At 45.6% G+C, this 15,200-nt stretch overlaps 1 protein-coding gene across 3 annotated transcripts in view; it reads left to right on the forward strand.

Moving 5' to 3' along the window:
- The first annotated feature begins 12,391 nt into the window (after positions 1–12,391).
- The window catches only part of RAI2 (retinoic acid induced 2), a 44,756-nt gene continuing 41,947 nt past the window's right edge, over positions 12,392–15,200 (forward strand). For 2 of the 3 annotated variants that reach the window (XM_066176891.1, XM_066176890.1), the window contains exon 1: positions 12,392–12,514. The gene's annotated coding sequence lies outside the window, so the exon portion shown is untranslated. Of the gene's footprint in view, positions 12,515–12,929; positions 13,139–15,200 lie in introns of those variants that run through there. The other variant, XM_066176892.1, reaches the window with a different exon arrangement.

Below are 15,200 nucleotides of genomic sequence, written 5' to 3' on the forward strand. Positions count from 1 at the left end.
GCTGAATGCATCAGAGCCTGGTGGGGAATGGAAGGACACTGCAGAGCTGATGGCAGCAAATCACACATATGGGCACACTGGAAGGAAGTGGCACAGAGCATTATTCAGCTGTGAATGAATCATTTGAATTTTCCCTGGACTCACTGGAATCAGCCCCAGAGATGGGCTCACATCATGGCAATACAGCTAGACTTGGAAAGACCACCACATTTGGGCTCCAATTGTTCAATATTTCTATGTGGCAGGAGCTCCATATGTGGCTCAAACATGCCAGATGGCCTAAAACACACGCTATCCTAAATACTCCAACACTTCCCTTGCCCTGCAAAGCCATGGAGCACCAGGCATGCAGTAAACATGGAACTGAATCCCCTTGGATGTGAGTTAGAGATGGCAAAATTGAGTACTTGGTTAAAGAGACCAGTTCCCCAGTTTGTGTGGCTAATTGGTTTGCTTTACTCAGTGATACCCACTTTCCTGGTTCATTTAAATAATATCTCTCTGGGAGGGCTGATGGCAGGAGGCTTTAGTGACCAAGAGCCAGGGCTGTTTATATTTACATCATTGGTCTGAATCCAACAGAAAGCCTGATAGTGAAAGAAAATATTAGCCATCTGCCCAGTGCTTGACAGCCTTACTAGCAATAAAACCAAGAATTGATTAGTTATGGAGGTTTTCTGAATATCCCTTGCTAGGGTTGGCCTTTCAGTTTGCAGAGGGATGTCCTTGATGAAGCAGAACCATTGGTCCTCTTGCCATCCTTCCCCACTCTGACGATTGGAGCATTAGGCAACTCTGGCAGTCTCCACCAGAGAAATACCAGCTTGTTACCAATACTAAATGAAAAATACTGAGGAGAGAGAAAAATGGCTCTGTATAACCTGCTGCTTATTCTGGTGATGCATTGTAGGATCACCTGCGGACGGCAAGGAGAAGGAATTCTGCTGACCTGAGATATTCTAGAACACGTGGTTTTATTGCAAGGGTCGTGGGTAAAAAGGGCCTTGCCTTCAGCCACCAGCTTCGGCTGAAGGGAAGTCTCAGAGAGAGCAAGAGGATGAACAAGGGGGTATGAGTTAAGAGAGAAGGGAGCCAGGTGGCAGGGGTTAGAGAGCAGGGGGAAGAGGTAAGAGTTAAGAGAGGTAGAAGTAAGAGCTAAAAGACGTAGAAGTAAGAGTTAGGAATAGAGAGGTTGAAGTAAGAGAGCAGGGAATAGAGCGGTAGAAGTAAGAGCCAGGAATAGAGCTAGGAAAAAAGAGCGAGGTCCTTGTTACAATGCATTATATCTCCTTTTGTGATTAATATTCTAATTTACAGTGACTAACTAATACAAGACACAAAATTTTATAGAATCTACATATAGCCTATAAGAACTACTACATTACCATACTATGTTATATTTTAAACTCTAAAAACTACTCTTTAGACTTTTCTATTTTGCTACATTGACCTTTGGTTCCTTAGCCAGCAGAAAGGTATTGTTCAATCAAAAGGGATTCTCCTTTAGCTGGCTAGGCTATTGTTTCAGATTATATAGTAACTAAGGCTCGGTATCCTACAACTCAAAGTAAGCTTCCATTTCTATTATAGGTTTCATATTTTCAGAATCTTTTTCTAAACAATCATATTTATAAGGTTTCCCTGATTCATGTTCCCCAACAATGCATCACACTGTTTTCGAACTAATAGATGCCACACGGTGTCCAGAGCTCACAAAGGCACAGTTGGAAGGTAGATCTTGCCCACTGTTACATTATTGTAATGTTCTTGCTTGCCAAATCAGAGTCCTGTATTTTAATATCTCCTACTTGCACTTGAATTTTGTCACACGCTAAAATACCTCAGCTGTAAAGCTAATACTTTCTAGCCTTAGACCTAAAGTATAGGTAGCTCCCATACATGAGCTGTCCACACCACCAGCAGATGCACAGGAAGCAGAAGCAACTGTCTTATGGCTTTGTTTTCCCTTTGCAGTGGCAGCTACACCAGAGGGACTGCCTTACCTTGGGACCACTCCTCTGCCTAAAACCCTGCCTTTGAAACTGCTAATGACAAACCAGTGGGCATACATGTTAGAGGCTAAAACACCTATTCTTGGTGTAAGCAAGTAGAAAAAAATACCTTAAACATGACTCAGAGGATGGATACACCTGAGAATAGATGGTGTGCTGCACTCTCTGGAAGATGTTGGGCTTGTAGCAGAACCCAGCAGCAGCAGTGAGTAAGGATAAGATGTTGTTCCTATGCTCATGTAGACAGCATGGCCCATCTCCACATTGCTCACCTGGGAAGCAAGGGGAAGGGCAGAATGCCACACTTTGGGAGGGTGATTTGGTCCCTTTTGTTCTCTGCTCTTCAGACAGAGACCCCCCACCCCCCCAGCCCACATTTGTGCATGTATGTATTGAAGGGCACCCGTGTGCAGTGCATTTCAATAAATAATATCCCTTGCTTCTCACAGAGCATTTCTGTGGCAAAAAGTTTGCACCACCTTGCTTGTATTGTGTGTCTCAGCCAGAAAGATCCCTCCCACAAATGATGGACTTGCATCGTACCACCTACACTTCATCACACAAGGCAGTAATAAATGCATGGAGGAGTACTATGCCTCAGGACAATTTGAGCACTGTGCAAAGGTCACTCTCTTCAGACCCTAATTGCTCAGCAAAAGTGACATTTAAAATGCATATCATTAAAATCATAACAAATTTATTTATCTCCTTCCTTATTGGGATTGTTTCTGCATACATTACACATTTGATATATTGAGTGCTCTGGAGGTCAGGATGTGTTTGCATCATAAAATAATGCCTTGTGGAATCATGGTGACATGGGCTGCCAGGATCCCAGTATTACTCATGCACTGACTGCTCTTGCAGGAGCTATCACAAAATCCCAACAGCCAGAGAGGGCCAACAGTCCCTGAGTTTTGTAGGAAGAGAGTGTGGTGGCTGTTTTAAGACTAACAAGTAATCTTGCAAAAGTAGTGGGCAAATAATATTGTGAACACTTTTGGACAGGAGGAAGAAAGGTGCAGCAAGAAGCACATGTGCATGTGCACCTCTGCCTCAGTTCTGAACCATTTGTTCAGTGCTAGTATTGACTTACACATAAACACATGTATACATCTTTCTTTCCATCATATGTGTGTGTGTGTATCACTGTATCCTACTCTCTGTCTCAGAAGATGGCATTCAAGCCAATATCTTTTAGTAACTGGAGACACTGCTCATTTAACATGTCTAATAGATGTTTTCTCTCTCACTTGCCATTAGATGTCAAACACCACTTCTTTAGCTTCAGCAGCCTGAAAACCACATTCACCATGAGAGCTGTTATCATAGTACCTCTGTGTTTCTGTTTGCTATGACATGATTAGTTGAAGGCAGACAAGCTGAAAGCAAGTTCAAATAGGACAGAATTATTCCAGGTAGCTTCAGTTTGCTCTGTTTCACTTATAAGCATTCATTTATTTTGTTCACGAAGTTATTTACTTACCTCTTAATGTCCCTTGGAACACTTGGATTTGTGTGCCATAGATGAGGAAAAAGCTTTTGTGACTACAATCATGGCTGTTTAATGTCAGTGCCAGAGGCTGAAGATCTAGCTTGCCTTCCTAACTAAACCTGAAACAAATCTAACCAACCAGTTACTCGTCCATGTGCTTAGCTCCCTTCTTCTACACAAAGACTGCAGAGAACTGAGGAGTCATACACTCTACTAAAGCATGCAGAAAATGTTTACTTGCTGCTTTACAAGGACTGAACCAAAGCCTACTGGATTCTTTCCAATCCATTGAATTTTAGTTGTTTGGGTTTGGGTGTTTTTGTTTTATTAAAGCTGAGAGAATATTTTTGGCAAACAACAAATTTGTCAAAAAATGTAGTTTTGAAGAAGCAACTTGCAGAATTGAGTCCAACTTGGTAAACAGATTTATTTAGCTGGGAAAGAAATAGAAAGCACTCATAAGAACATAGCTGAGACTTTCCATGTTTTTCTTTGGAAATTATATATTTGTTCCACGTGTGACATTATTTAAAAGCTATAAAGAGGGGTCTAGGTTGGCTAGACTATATAGAATTTCTTCTTTCTCTTTGTTTTTTCCAGACTGGCCACTGAACAGACATGTCCTATGTAAGAGTCTTACTCTTTTTCATCCCATCTTCTCTGTTTAAATCACTTTTACTCACTTCTTGCTGCCTGTCTTCATAATTTGCAATGCTTTTCCCCAGCATGGATTCAGTTGAACAGATTCTAAGTTACTAATCTCCAAATTTATCACATCTAAAAGATACCACCACTTGTTGGCAGCAACCTCTAATATTAGAGCCCATGCAAACGTAGAAAATACTGGTTCTTGATGTGCTTTCATATATTGATCTTAAAACACACTTAAAAGTAGACTAGAGGTGAAATTTGTAACCAGTGTGACACTTGCCAATGGGCCAAGTATTATTTCCTCTTCACTTTCTATAGGGAACAGTCAAGAGCCAAAATAGACTTGTTTTTCATCCATGGCAGAATCTTCTAATTGTAACCCTTCGATCCTTCAACGTTGCAGCTGGATAAACCTACAGGGTGGTATCCCATGGCACTGTCAAGCAGGATCCTCTCTGATCAAAACAAGTCAGGCAAGCAAAGGCGGCGTTTTTCATTGCTGCATTGGCCTGTTGCTGATCCTGGAAAATGTGTAAAAAATACTTCCCCCTGAGACCAGGATAAGACCCAAAATTCTGGACTTTCCTGGACACCCCCTTTCCAAGGTCTGCAGCTCAGCACCCAGAGAAACCTTGCCCAAGGATGGAGGGGTGGGGCGGGCAGCTTTTGCAGCTGGGAAGGCTGGCATATAGACTAACATCCTGCCCCCAGCCGAGCTGTCACACTCCTGGCAAGGTCGCTGGCTGATGCCAGCTTACCGCCCCGGTGCCGCACGGAGGGAGGGAGGGAGGGAGGGAGGGAAGGAGGGAGGGAGGCAGGGAGGGAACACACGAGCGGCTCCCCATGGGGAGGCTTGGCTTGCTCTACAGACCAGGAGCAAGCTCTGGAGCTGGCTGCCCTGCTGGCTTCGATTGACTGCAGCTGCTTGTTTGCTCTCCGCCAGGCTGCTTCTGGAAAGCCTGTCTGTTTGACCTGTCTGCCTCCTTCCTGACGCTGAGCTTCTTCTCAGCTGCCTCATTTCCTCCCTGTGATCCTGACAGAGGCAGCCTGAAATCTCTCTGCTCATTGGGCTTCCAAGTGACTTTCCATCTATTTAATCTATCGTTAAAACTTAATGCAAGGTCTTCTTGTCATAAAAAAAAGTAGATCGAGGAACAAAGCAACCCTTTCTTTTCATGATGTTTTCTGATTTTTAACAACAATGCCCAGATATTTGTTTGACAGCTTTAAAACGAGAACTCAATCAAAAGCCTGTACCAACCCTGCACAGGAGCTTCCCTGGGATATTGCCTCACTCTTTCTTTTCTTTTTTTTTTTTTTTAATTCTGCACAGTAGGAGTGAATGACATAATAGTGGATATTGGAAATAAACTCTTGAGCAGTGGAAAGACCATCATTAGTGCTGACAAAAGCAGCTTTTGAGGCTGCGCCAAGATCAAATAAATGAGAACTGGTAGGAGAAGCTGGCATAGTTTATGGATGAGAGGTTCGAGTTAGCACTTTTTTGAATAAATTAACTTTTGTGATACTTTTTATAGATAGGTCTAAGTTGAGGGTTTCTCTTCAATTGAAGCAGAAATACCTTTGTCCACCATATTAATTATTTCTCTTTGAGTGGTGAAAGAGGCTTCCCCTAATTTACTTACAGGCTGTTTAACCCTAGTCATTTCCCTCCCTTTTTTCACAACTCTCCCACATCCAGACTTTCCTGGTGAAAGCATATACAAGCCAACCTTATCCAGAAGGACAAGGACACCATACTTTCATGTGAAAACAGAAGAGGAAAGAGTTGGACTGCTCTTTTCAAAAGGGAATTTGTCATGATATCCCTGCGTCTACAGCCAAAATGTGCGCTGACCACGAGGACCCTACTTTCACCTTCATCCATGAAGAATTTAATTAATCTTTCTATATTGGCAGGCGAACAACATTTCCTGAAGAGAAAAATAACTGTTAATTTCCAGAGGTAATTAACAGTCACTGAATGAGACTAAAGGGCTTTCATCAAAATTACCAATCAGCTCAAATTTGAAGAGATTCTCTCCTCCTCATTGCTTCTTCATCTCATTCAGCCAGTCCTGCTGAATTAGTGCCTAATAGAGTGTCAGACATATTCATATCCTGTCAAATTTCCATCCTCCCAAGGAACTGTCCCTTTCAAATGGTAATACAGAGGGCGTATGATGTGCACTCGTTGCTATTTTGGATTTAACAGCTGGCTGCGTTGCACTAAGGGTAGCTGTGGAAACTTAACTGAGGGACGTGTGTGTATGTGTGTGTGTGTGTGTGTGTGTGTGTGTGTGTGTGTACACATCTGTGTGAGTAAACGCCTACTCCTTTCCAAATGATACCATTTATCTGAAACAATGCTCTCTTTATAACTCTAAACGTTAATTCTCCTTTTAGACCACCACAGCTGCTGAAGGAGAGAATGGTACAGCTTCACAGCAACCAAGAGCACAGCCTCACCCCAGGACTGGGCTGTGCAACCCCTTTCTCACACGAGTTTCAGAAGATGAGTAGGGTCACCATCAGTACCGGCTCACTGGTGGCCCTCATCAAGACCTAAGGGTTTAAGAAAGGCTCTCTTCAAGCTTTCCTCACCTTGGCCAGGTGAGGGGAGGCAAGGGGAGGGGAAGCCCCAGGGATTTACTTGTTTTTGCACAGTTTCAGGCCAACACAAACACATTGTAGTGCCTGAGCAGAGACAGATGGTCTAAGGGCTGACCTCCATAGAACAATATGAGCACAGAAATTCGGAGTCCTCCCAGGTCACTGCAATATAAATTTCCCTCCTCCTGCTTTGTAAATATTTTGAGCCTGAGCCAAAGACAGGTGGTGTTTGCAGGGACATTCTCAGTGACTCCAGCTGGATCTGGAGTACCTGTAATTTGGACATCTCGTGGGACCTCCTGGTGGCAACCGACAATGAGAATTTCTAGTAAAAGGTTTCTGTGTGCTGTGCCAGGGCACTTCTGGAGACAGCACTAGGTGGGTGCAGAGCATGACCTCTGTTAACAATATACACTACATGAAAGCTAATAATTCTGGCTAAAGCATATTCAAAATAGGATGCTTGAAGCAAAACTAATGTATTATTCACTGCTTGTTGGGAATACAAGAACATGGAGATAGACATCTGAGCCTTGGGCCTTTTCTGAGATGTACTGTACATGGGCTCAGTGGGCTTATTGGCAGCACAGTGACTCTTACTGCCATGGATCTTACATTACTAATAGCATTTAAAATCTTGCCCTGTGATCAAATGAAAAAAAAAAGTGTGCATACTCATCTTTGCTTTCTAGTCACATACAGTGATGAGAGATATTTCTAATGCTGTATTCATTCCCTTGGTGTAAAATGTGCCCTTTTTCCACCTTTACATTAAATCAGACAAATATTTGGTGAAACTCACAGGGTGAAATAGTGCAAAAATTGCCAATTTCTCAGTAGGTAGCTGAAAACAATTCTGAACAGGGCACCAACATAATCAACTCCAATACAACATGCAGGCTCTGCAAACGTAATGCTTTTCAAAAATAAAAATGTGTAAAAGAAGGAGAAAAATATGGTTTTTTATATACTTGTGATACAGAAATAAAAATCTTTGTGAAACAATTTAACAGTCACTGTAAGAGCAGCATTATAGGAAGATCTGCCTGGGATTTGCCTAACTGCTTGTAGACAGCCTGCAATATAGACACCTGCCTCTGAAGTAATCACTCTCTGATCCTTTTGTGGTCGATAGAGAAACACTGATGCTTGGGGAGTGATTTATTTCTTCCTAAAGTACATGTCTAAGAAAGGTCAAATGAATTGCATCCTAAATGCAAGCCTGTGGGTTGGTGGAGAGGGGGGGATGCTGAAGTGCACCCCTCTTCCATTTGCCACAGTGGAAGGGTCTGTAGAATAAAGACGGATAACTCCTTCTCCTCCTCCCCAAAGATAGATTTCCACAGTTTCATAAGATGAGAGATTTTTGGTTCAAGGTGTTTCGCCATACATCACCAGAAATGGCATCGTATGCCCAGACCTGCCCTACAATATCCTGTCAGATAAACTTCTGCAGGTGCTGCTGCAAAGAAATTTTGGATCCCAGTAGTCCCAGAAAGTAAGCCTGATTTATAGTAGTGCTTAATCCTTCTTGGAGCCAGAAGGAGTTCAACTGGATCCCAATTACTGCTTAACAATGTATGTCTTGTCAAAACAGTTTTGAGGCCAACTTCTTCTGATGCTAGCCAATCTTTAAGTGCAACTGATGATTGGCTTCCATAGCACATCTTTGCTATGACAAATTCTCTTCAAGACTTTTGGGGGGCTGACAAGGGACCAACTTTCTGGTAGAAAACAGACTGAAATGTAAAAAGCAGCATAGTTATATGCATTACTGTTATCCAAAATTCTCAGTCATCATTAGCTTCCCCATAGCTTATCCTTTTAAAAACCAATATAGTAATTAACCTTGCCTATGTGTGATATCTTTGCTCTTCTCACTAAACGCTTGCAGGATGATCAAATTACATATGATTTCTACCAAATGCTCATACATTTAACTGAAAAGAGAAACAATTGTGAGAATGCTGTTCTTGAAGTCACTGTGCTTGATTTCAATATCCATGAGTTTGTATTTTCCAGGTTTAATTGCAGAAACTTTGCCTAAAAAGTCTGCAGTTGAAGTTCAGATGACCTTAGAAAAAGGCAATTTTTAAATGTTAAAGGAAATCAAATATAGATTCATATCTGGTAGTATGTGTTCCTCCCATTAAAAAATAGTTAAAGAACTATAACTAGATCAGGCTGACAATCACTGCATCAAAGACCAGTATATACTATGGTCACATTACAAGCAACAAAGCTGAGCTTGGTGATTTACAACATTATCACTAAAACCTTGTGATATATTTAGCGAGTGGTAATGGTAAAGGTTATAATTCCTCTGAGGGACAATAGTGATGAAATAAACCACGAGGGTCAAGTGGATTATGACCTTGTGAAAACTGAAATAATGGAGATGGAGCTTTATAAACTTCCTTATAATAGATAATGCCTTAAACAATTTTAAAGCTGCTCAGTACTCAATTTGGACTTGCCACAGGCTTACTTCTGCCTATATATTATTAGAGGAAAACCTGAAAATTACTTCTGTCACTATGAATCTTGCATCTGCTCAGAACCCCCATTTTAGGTGCAATGAGGGCTCTTGCTGGGCTCTGAATGCTCCCAACAGACAGTGTGTGTGCACTCGTCTGCCAGTTCTTCCCACCCAGCATTTGCAGTGTGGCTGCCTATGCAGAATTTAAAGCTTGCAATGCATCCTGCATTGCTATGTGAGTAATCACACCTGGCAGTATTAATTTTGCTACTGTATAGTACTATCCTGGAATCAAAGAGTTTCTACGTGATCAAGTGATAGATTGGGTGAGATGAGTGACACTGCTGATTGCTTTACATGCCTGTCAAAAGGAAAGATGTCACGTTTATCAGCACAGACAATGCACCAGGTTCATGCAGATCCTCTCTGCAGAGTTACCTTAGACACCCAACTTTAGAACACAGTTTACATGGGAGCTGAGGACAGCCACATACGTGAATTCGTGCTGGGATTTAGGTGGAGGTGGAGCAACATCACAGGCAAGTGGTGACTATCCTGATCTACCTGAATACATGATTCTGCACAAACAGTGTGGAAACAGTCTGTGGGATCAGGCCCATAAAACACTATAACCTTGAGTCACTTGACCAAAGTCATTCACATACATAGTTCGGGCTCTCTCATTTTCCTTCTTGCTGTAGTTTGCCTCCTGTGTGGCAACCCACCTCACTAGAGCTAGTTTTTTCTACCAAGATACAGTATGGAACTGGAAGATTTCTGGAGAAGCTGCATGGATAAAGCAGCCATACTGAGGCATACATGTACAGATTTATAAATTAATGCACAGAATAAATTCTTCTGCCAGAAACATGGAGAAGTTTAAGACCATGCTATCTCAGCTTCAAAGACATGGAGGAGGAGGGAAGACAAGGAGACAACACAATGCTTACCCACTTGTGTAACAGCACTGACAATGGCAGGCCTGGGAGGGCATCAGTCTGAAAGTATACGGGACAATCAGCTGCCACTGAGAGAGGGATTTTTGATTGATTTTAAATTAAGGTCACTGTCCCCAGGCCACAGCTAGATTTGATTATTTCTGTCACATTTTAGAAGAGTGACAGAAACTTCTTCGCAACCTCTCTCTCTTCAGTGACTCAATGCATAATGATGTTTTTTTCAGTGGGTTTTGATGATTCCAACTTCCATGATATGCCACATGTTGGTACAGCAGTGACATTCTCCCTCTGAAAGCCACTCATCCCTTTTGCTACTCAAATCTATGCAGTAAGGGCATTAGGAAAGCTGTGGGCAGCACAAAATTAGCACAGGTGTGACATTAAATCCGAGAGGTGTATTCACTGCTGGCAAGTGACCATCGACTATCAACCTACACCAAGGGGAAAGGGCAAAAACACAGCAAGCCCAGCCATGAGGCATTTGTCATGGAGCAAACTGTGATTTGGTTGCTCTCTGTGGATTTCTCTCCTGTTAATTCGTTCATTTTCCCCTCAAAATGACATCAACTGCCTGCTGTCAGATGGCAAAGGGCTCCACAGCTGTGTTTGCACGAAGAATCACCTCTGTACAGTCAGGGAGTCTGTTAATGGCCTCTCCCTTTTGTGCTGGAAGCCAGAGCCACCAGCCCCTGCTCACCCTCTCCATGCTGCATGAGATTTGAGGAACCTCTGTCACATCTCCCTTCTGGAGCCTCTTGCCAGTGTGCGTGTACCTAACTAGAAAACCCTTTCAAGCCATGGATTATCACTGCTAGCCTCCTACAAATCTTTTCCAGCTCTACTATATCCGTTTTGAGAAGGTGAGACCAGAATTCCAGCAGTATTCAGAGCACAGGTCCAGCACATATTTTCCAATGTAAAATCTTTTCCTCTTCGTTGCTCTCCTAACAAGTCCTGACATTTGAGTCACTCTTTTGGCCACACTGAGCATGAAGCTGACATTTTCTCAGCTGTGCATGTCCCTGGGCTCTCAACCTAGGGAAAGCGATGGCCAAAATCCTTCCATGATGATGGGCAAGAAATAAATGACCAACTGCAACTGTAGAGTTGTGCTCTCTGGGGAAAAAAAACCCAACAAACCAACCACTTTGGAATAACAGTAGTGGATTTTAAATCCCAAGATGCTATGAAACTCCCTCTCAGGCAGCTTGACCTAAATTCCTAAGGGCAATGAGGAAGCCACATATTTGGAGCATTTGAAAGAAAACTAGACAAATGTCCATAAATTATTGCATGAGGGACATTCCTACTCTCTTTTGGAAGATGGATTAGGCAGATGACCTACTAAGTTTTTTTTTTTCTTCTTCTTTCACTAATTCCTACGATGTCATGAGTGTGTGTGCTTTACCCTTTCTTAAATCATAATCTGTTTGATCCGGTACCAGTCAAAGGTTTTGAAAAGCCCATTAAACCGCAAGAGGAAATCTTGAGCGGTTTGCTAATATCAACAGAAATCCAGATGGAATTACAATCATCTTTTATGTACATTCGAGGGCATATTATGTAATACTAGCCATGGATTTACTTTAATGCACCGCACCTTCCAATAAGCTGCTGGCGACACTTAATAGCGATTTGAAACCTACAGAAAAACTCTTCTGCCCTTGACAAAACCGTTTTAAAGCCCAGAGCCTGAGGTCAAGGGGCTTTGGATATTCAGTGTCTGATGGGAAAACGGGGACAAGGGAAAGCGAGGATGAAAAAGACGGGCGGGGGGGGGGGGGGGGGGGGGGCGCGGGCGGGTGGAGGAATTAAAAAGGGCAAAGAAGTAGAAGGGGAATAAAGCAAAACAGGAAGTCAGAATCGTGGTCAATCCGAGATAGACGCAGAGGAGACAAGGTCAAAACTTCAAGCAAACAGGGAGCTAAAAACGCTCGAGGTTTACGCAGAAGGATGACGCTGCCTGCCGCAGCATCCTCCCGTGGCCCGGGCCGTTCCCGGGGCCGTTCCCGGGGCCGTTCCCGGGGCCGTTCCCGGGGCCTTTCCCGGCGCGGCACCGCGGGACCGGCGGCGCTCCCATCCCCGCGGGGCGCGGGGGGCGGCGCTGGCGGGCGTGGCGCAGGTTGTGCCGGGCCCGCCCCCGGCGCTGGCCCCGCCCCGGCCCGCCCGGCGCGGGGGGAGCGGGACGCGGTACCGGGCAGGGCAGGGCGGCGCGTCCCCGGCGGCGGCGGCCGCGCTTGACAGAGCGGGCGGCGGCTGCGGCCCCATGGAGCCCACCTAGGGGCTGCCGCACCCTCCACCGGAGGTAGGTGCCGCGGAGGGGATGCGCACCGACAGCCCGGGGCGGGCGGAGCGGTGACAGGTTGGCCGGGGCGGCGGCGTTTTGCGGGAATCCCAGCCTCCCCGAGCCTGCTTCCCCACCGGCGGCCGGGCGCTGCGGTACCGTGGGGAGGGCGGCGGCCCCGCGGTCCCCGCTTCGGCCCGTGACTATTGTTTCTGGTGGCGCCGAGCGGGCGCAGCGAGATCCCGGTGGTGGCGGCGGCGGCGGCTTTGTGCGGGTTGTCCCGGCAGTGGGGCTGCGGCGGTGGGGGGGCGCGGAGGGACCGCGGCGGGGAGAGGCACGGGGCGAGACCGTGACCGCACGAGCAGAGCCACCCACCCCACCCCCGCCCTTCCTCCTCCTCCTCCTCCTCCTCCTCCTTCTCCTCCTGCCTGCGCAACTTCTCCAAAATCACGGCGGTCGGTGCGCGTTGGAGCGGTGCGTGCCGCCGCCAGGCATCGCCCCCCGCGGCTCCCGGCTCCCGCCCCGCGGGCGACACCGCGCACACGGCGGGGCCACGGCGGCGGGTCCGCGCCCGCGGGTCCGCGCCCGCTCCGCGCTCTGCCCGAGGGAGATTGAAAACATGCCGGGCGGATTTCAAGATGGGCGGTAATGGGATGATTTGGGGTCCCTGGCGTAGCCAGTCACAGGCGAGAAGCTGGGGGAGAATTTACCCTTCCAAAGTTGGGGCAGAAATTCCTCCTTCTGCCGCCCGGCTTCCTGGCGAAGTCTGCCAGGCGGATGGACTGTCACCTGCGTCTCCCTTAATGGCTTTTTCTGGATGAGGCTGTCGCGGGGCGTGGGTCATCTGCGCCGGCGTCGCAGCGGTCCGGGTGTACGTGGCGGTGGGTGCCAGGGCGAAGTGTCGTGCTCCAGAAGTTCTGCATCCCTGCGGGGGGATGCTGCAGGGTTGCAAGCGCCCTGGGCAGGAGTTGCAGGGCAGTTATTCTCCTTCTCTCATTTCACCCCCAACATACCTCTTTTTTGAGAGATTAGTTCGGCTTTGGTTTATTTACCGCTCTTGATGGTAGTTTTCTTGCATGTTCTCCATCAGAATTATTTTTCTAAACAGAAAATTATTCAAATGCAGGGTTCAAAATACCTGTGTTGTCTAATGGGGATGTATTGTTAAAGAGGAAAGAGTATCTGGTTGCCCATTAATTCTTCAGGTGTTTTCCGTTTAAACTTGATGAGGAAATGTTCTTTTTTCTAAGTAACACCTTTCATGTCATTTATCATTAGCAAGGCAGCTTAGCATTCAAAGTAAAGATTTCCTCACAAATACGCTACTGATTACTAATGTTATGTCTGAAACACTCCATAGGACAGAAATCAGCACACCTCCGTTTTTTTAATATGTAAATTTGAAAAGCCTTTCCTTCCATTTCATGACGCTGTGAGTGGCCCCGGTTAATCAGATGTAACTACAGTAACTCGCAGAGGAAGCTGCTGATAGGCAGGGTGGTTTCCTGCACCGCTCTGCTAGAGCAGCCTGATCAATTAATGCAGCCTCACTATTTTGTGCTTGGCATCTCTGCTGAATTTTATAGTATTTCTGTGAGGAGCTCCAGTAGGGAGAAGCTGAAGTCCCTTTCACCTTCAGAGATGATTGAAGCTAAATTTGAAGAGGGGATTACTGTGCTGACTGGAGTGTGCTGCTGAGTTCCTGTGTATGCATTAAATTCTGGAGGCGATCCGGTAGCCAGAGCTATCTGGGTCAGACTGGAAATCACCTCCGTGGTGGGTTTTGCAGGGTCCTGATCACTTCCTAGCAAAAAAAAAAAAAAAAAAAAAAAAAAAAAAAGCCAAGGGTTAAGCTTTGCAACAGGCACCGATTGCATTGTCGGCATGGGCTGGAGAATGGAGCTAGTCATGTAGCGGGCTTGGCATGTGCAATCAGCAGGTCACACTGAGCACCCTACAACTTCAGGATGCATGAGTTCACAGTACAGAGCCTGCAGCAGTATGAATTACAGGGGAAAAAATGCATTTAGATGTAACAAAGGCTTCTGGCTCATCTCCTGCATGAGGAACTAATTTTTTAAAAAAAATCTGGCTCCCGTTTCTGCCTCTGACACAAACTACCAGTGTAGCTGTGGGCAAATCATTTCATGTTTCCCTCTCTCCTCATCTCTGCCTGACCTGCCAAGGTCTCGTCTATTCAGGGCTGTCTGTTCCGACCCCAGCTCAAACCCCTTACTTTCCACCAGCTGCCTTGTGCACAGCAGTCTGAAACCCAGTGTAGGTGGTACGTCTCTGTTCCGAGGGGATACGGTTTGACATTCAAATACTGCTGCTGGAGCCAATCGTACAGACGTAGCAGCCTCGTAACAGCAGCTCATCAGCCTCTAATCCTACCCCACTCCTAATCCAGTCATTCTCTGCTGCTGATGGAATCGCTCAGCATCGTTTGAGCCGTGTTTGGCTGCGTGCTCGCCCTCGTGTCGGTGAGCCTTCGTCAAGGCAGGGAAGCAAGTGGCAGTGGAGATGGGCTGAGGATCACCAGCTCTTCAGGACACAGACCGTCACTTGAGGCTACAAAACCCGTGACGCGAGAGGCCTGGTGTGATTTAGAAATAGAAATTATAGCTAAAGGGTAAATTTCATCAATGTCACAGAAAAATGACCAGAAAATGGGACCTGGGGCATTCCTGCACAGCCAGCTGCGTGC

This window comes from Chamaea fasciata, unplaced genomic scaffold (assembly GCF_029207755.1).
Source record: "Chamaea fasciata isolate MVZ Bird 193981 ecotype frontalis unplaced genomic scaffold, bChaFas1.0.hap1 SCAF_2, whole genome shotgun sequence".
NCBI lineage: Eukaryota > Metazoa > Chordata > Aves > Passeriformes > Sylviidae > Chamaea > Chamaea fasciata.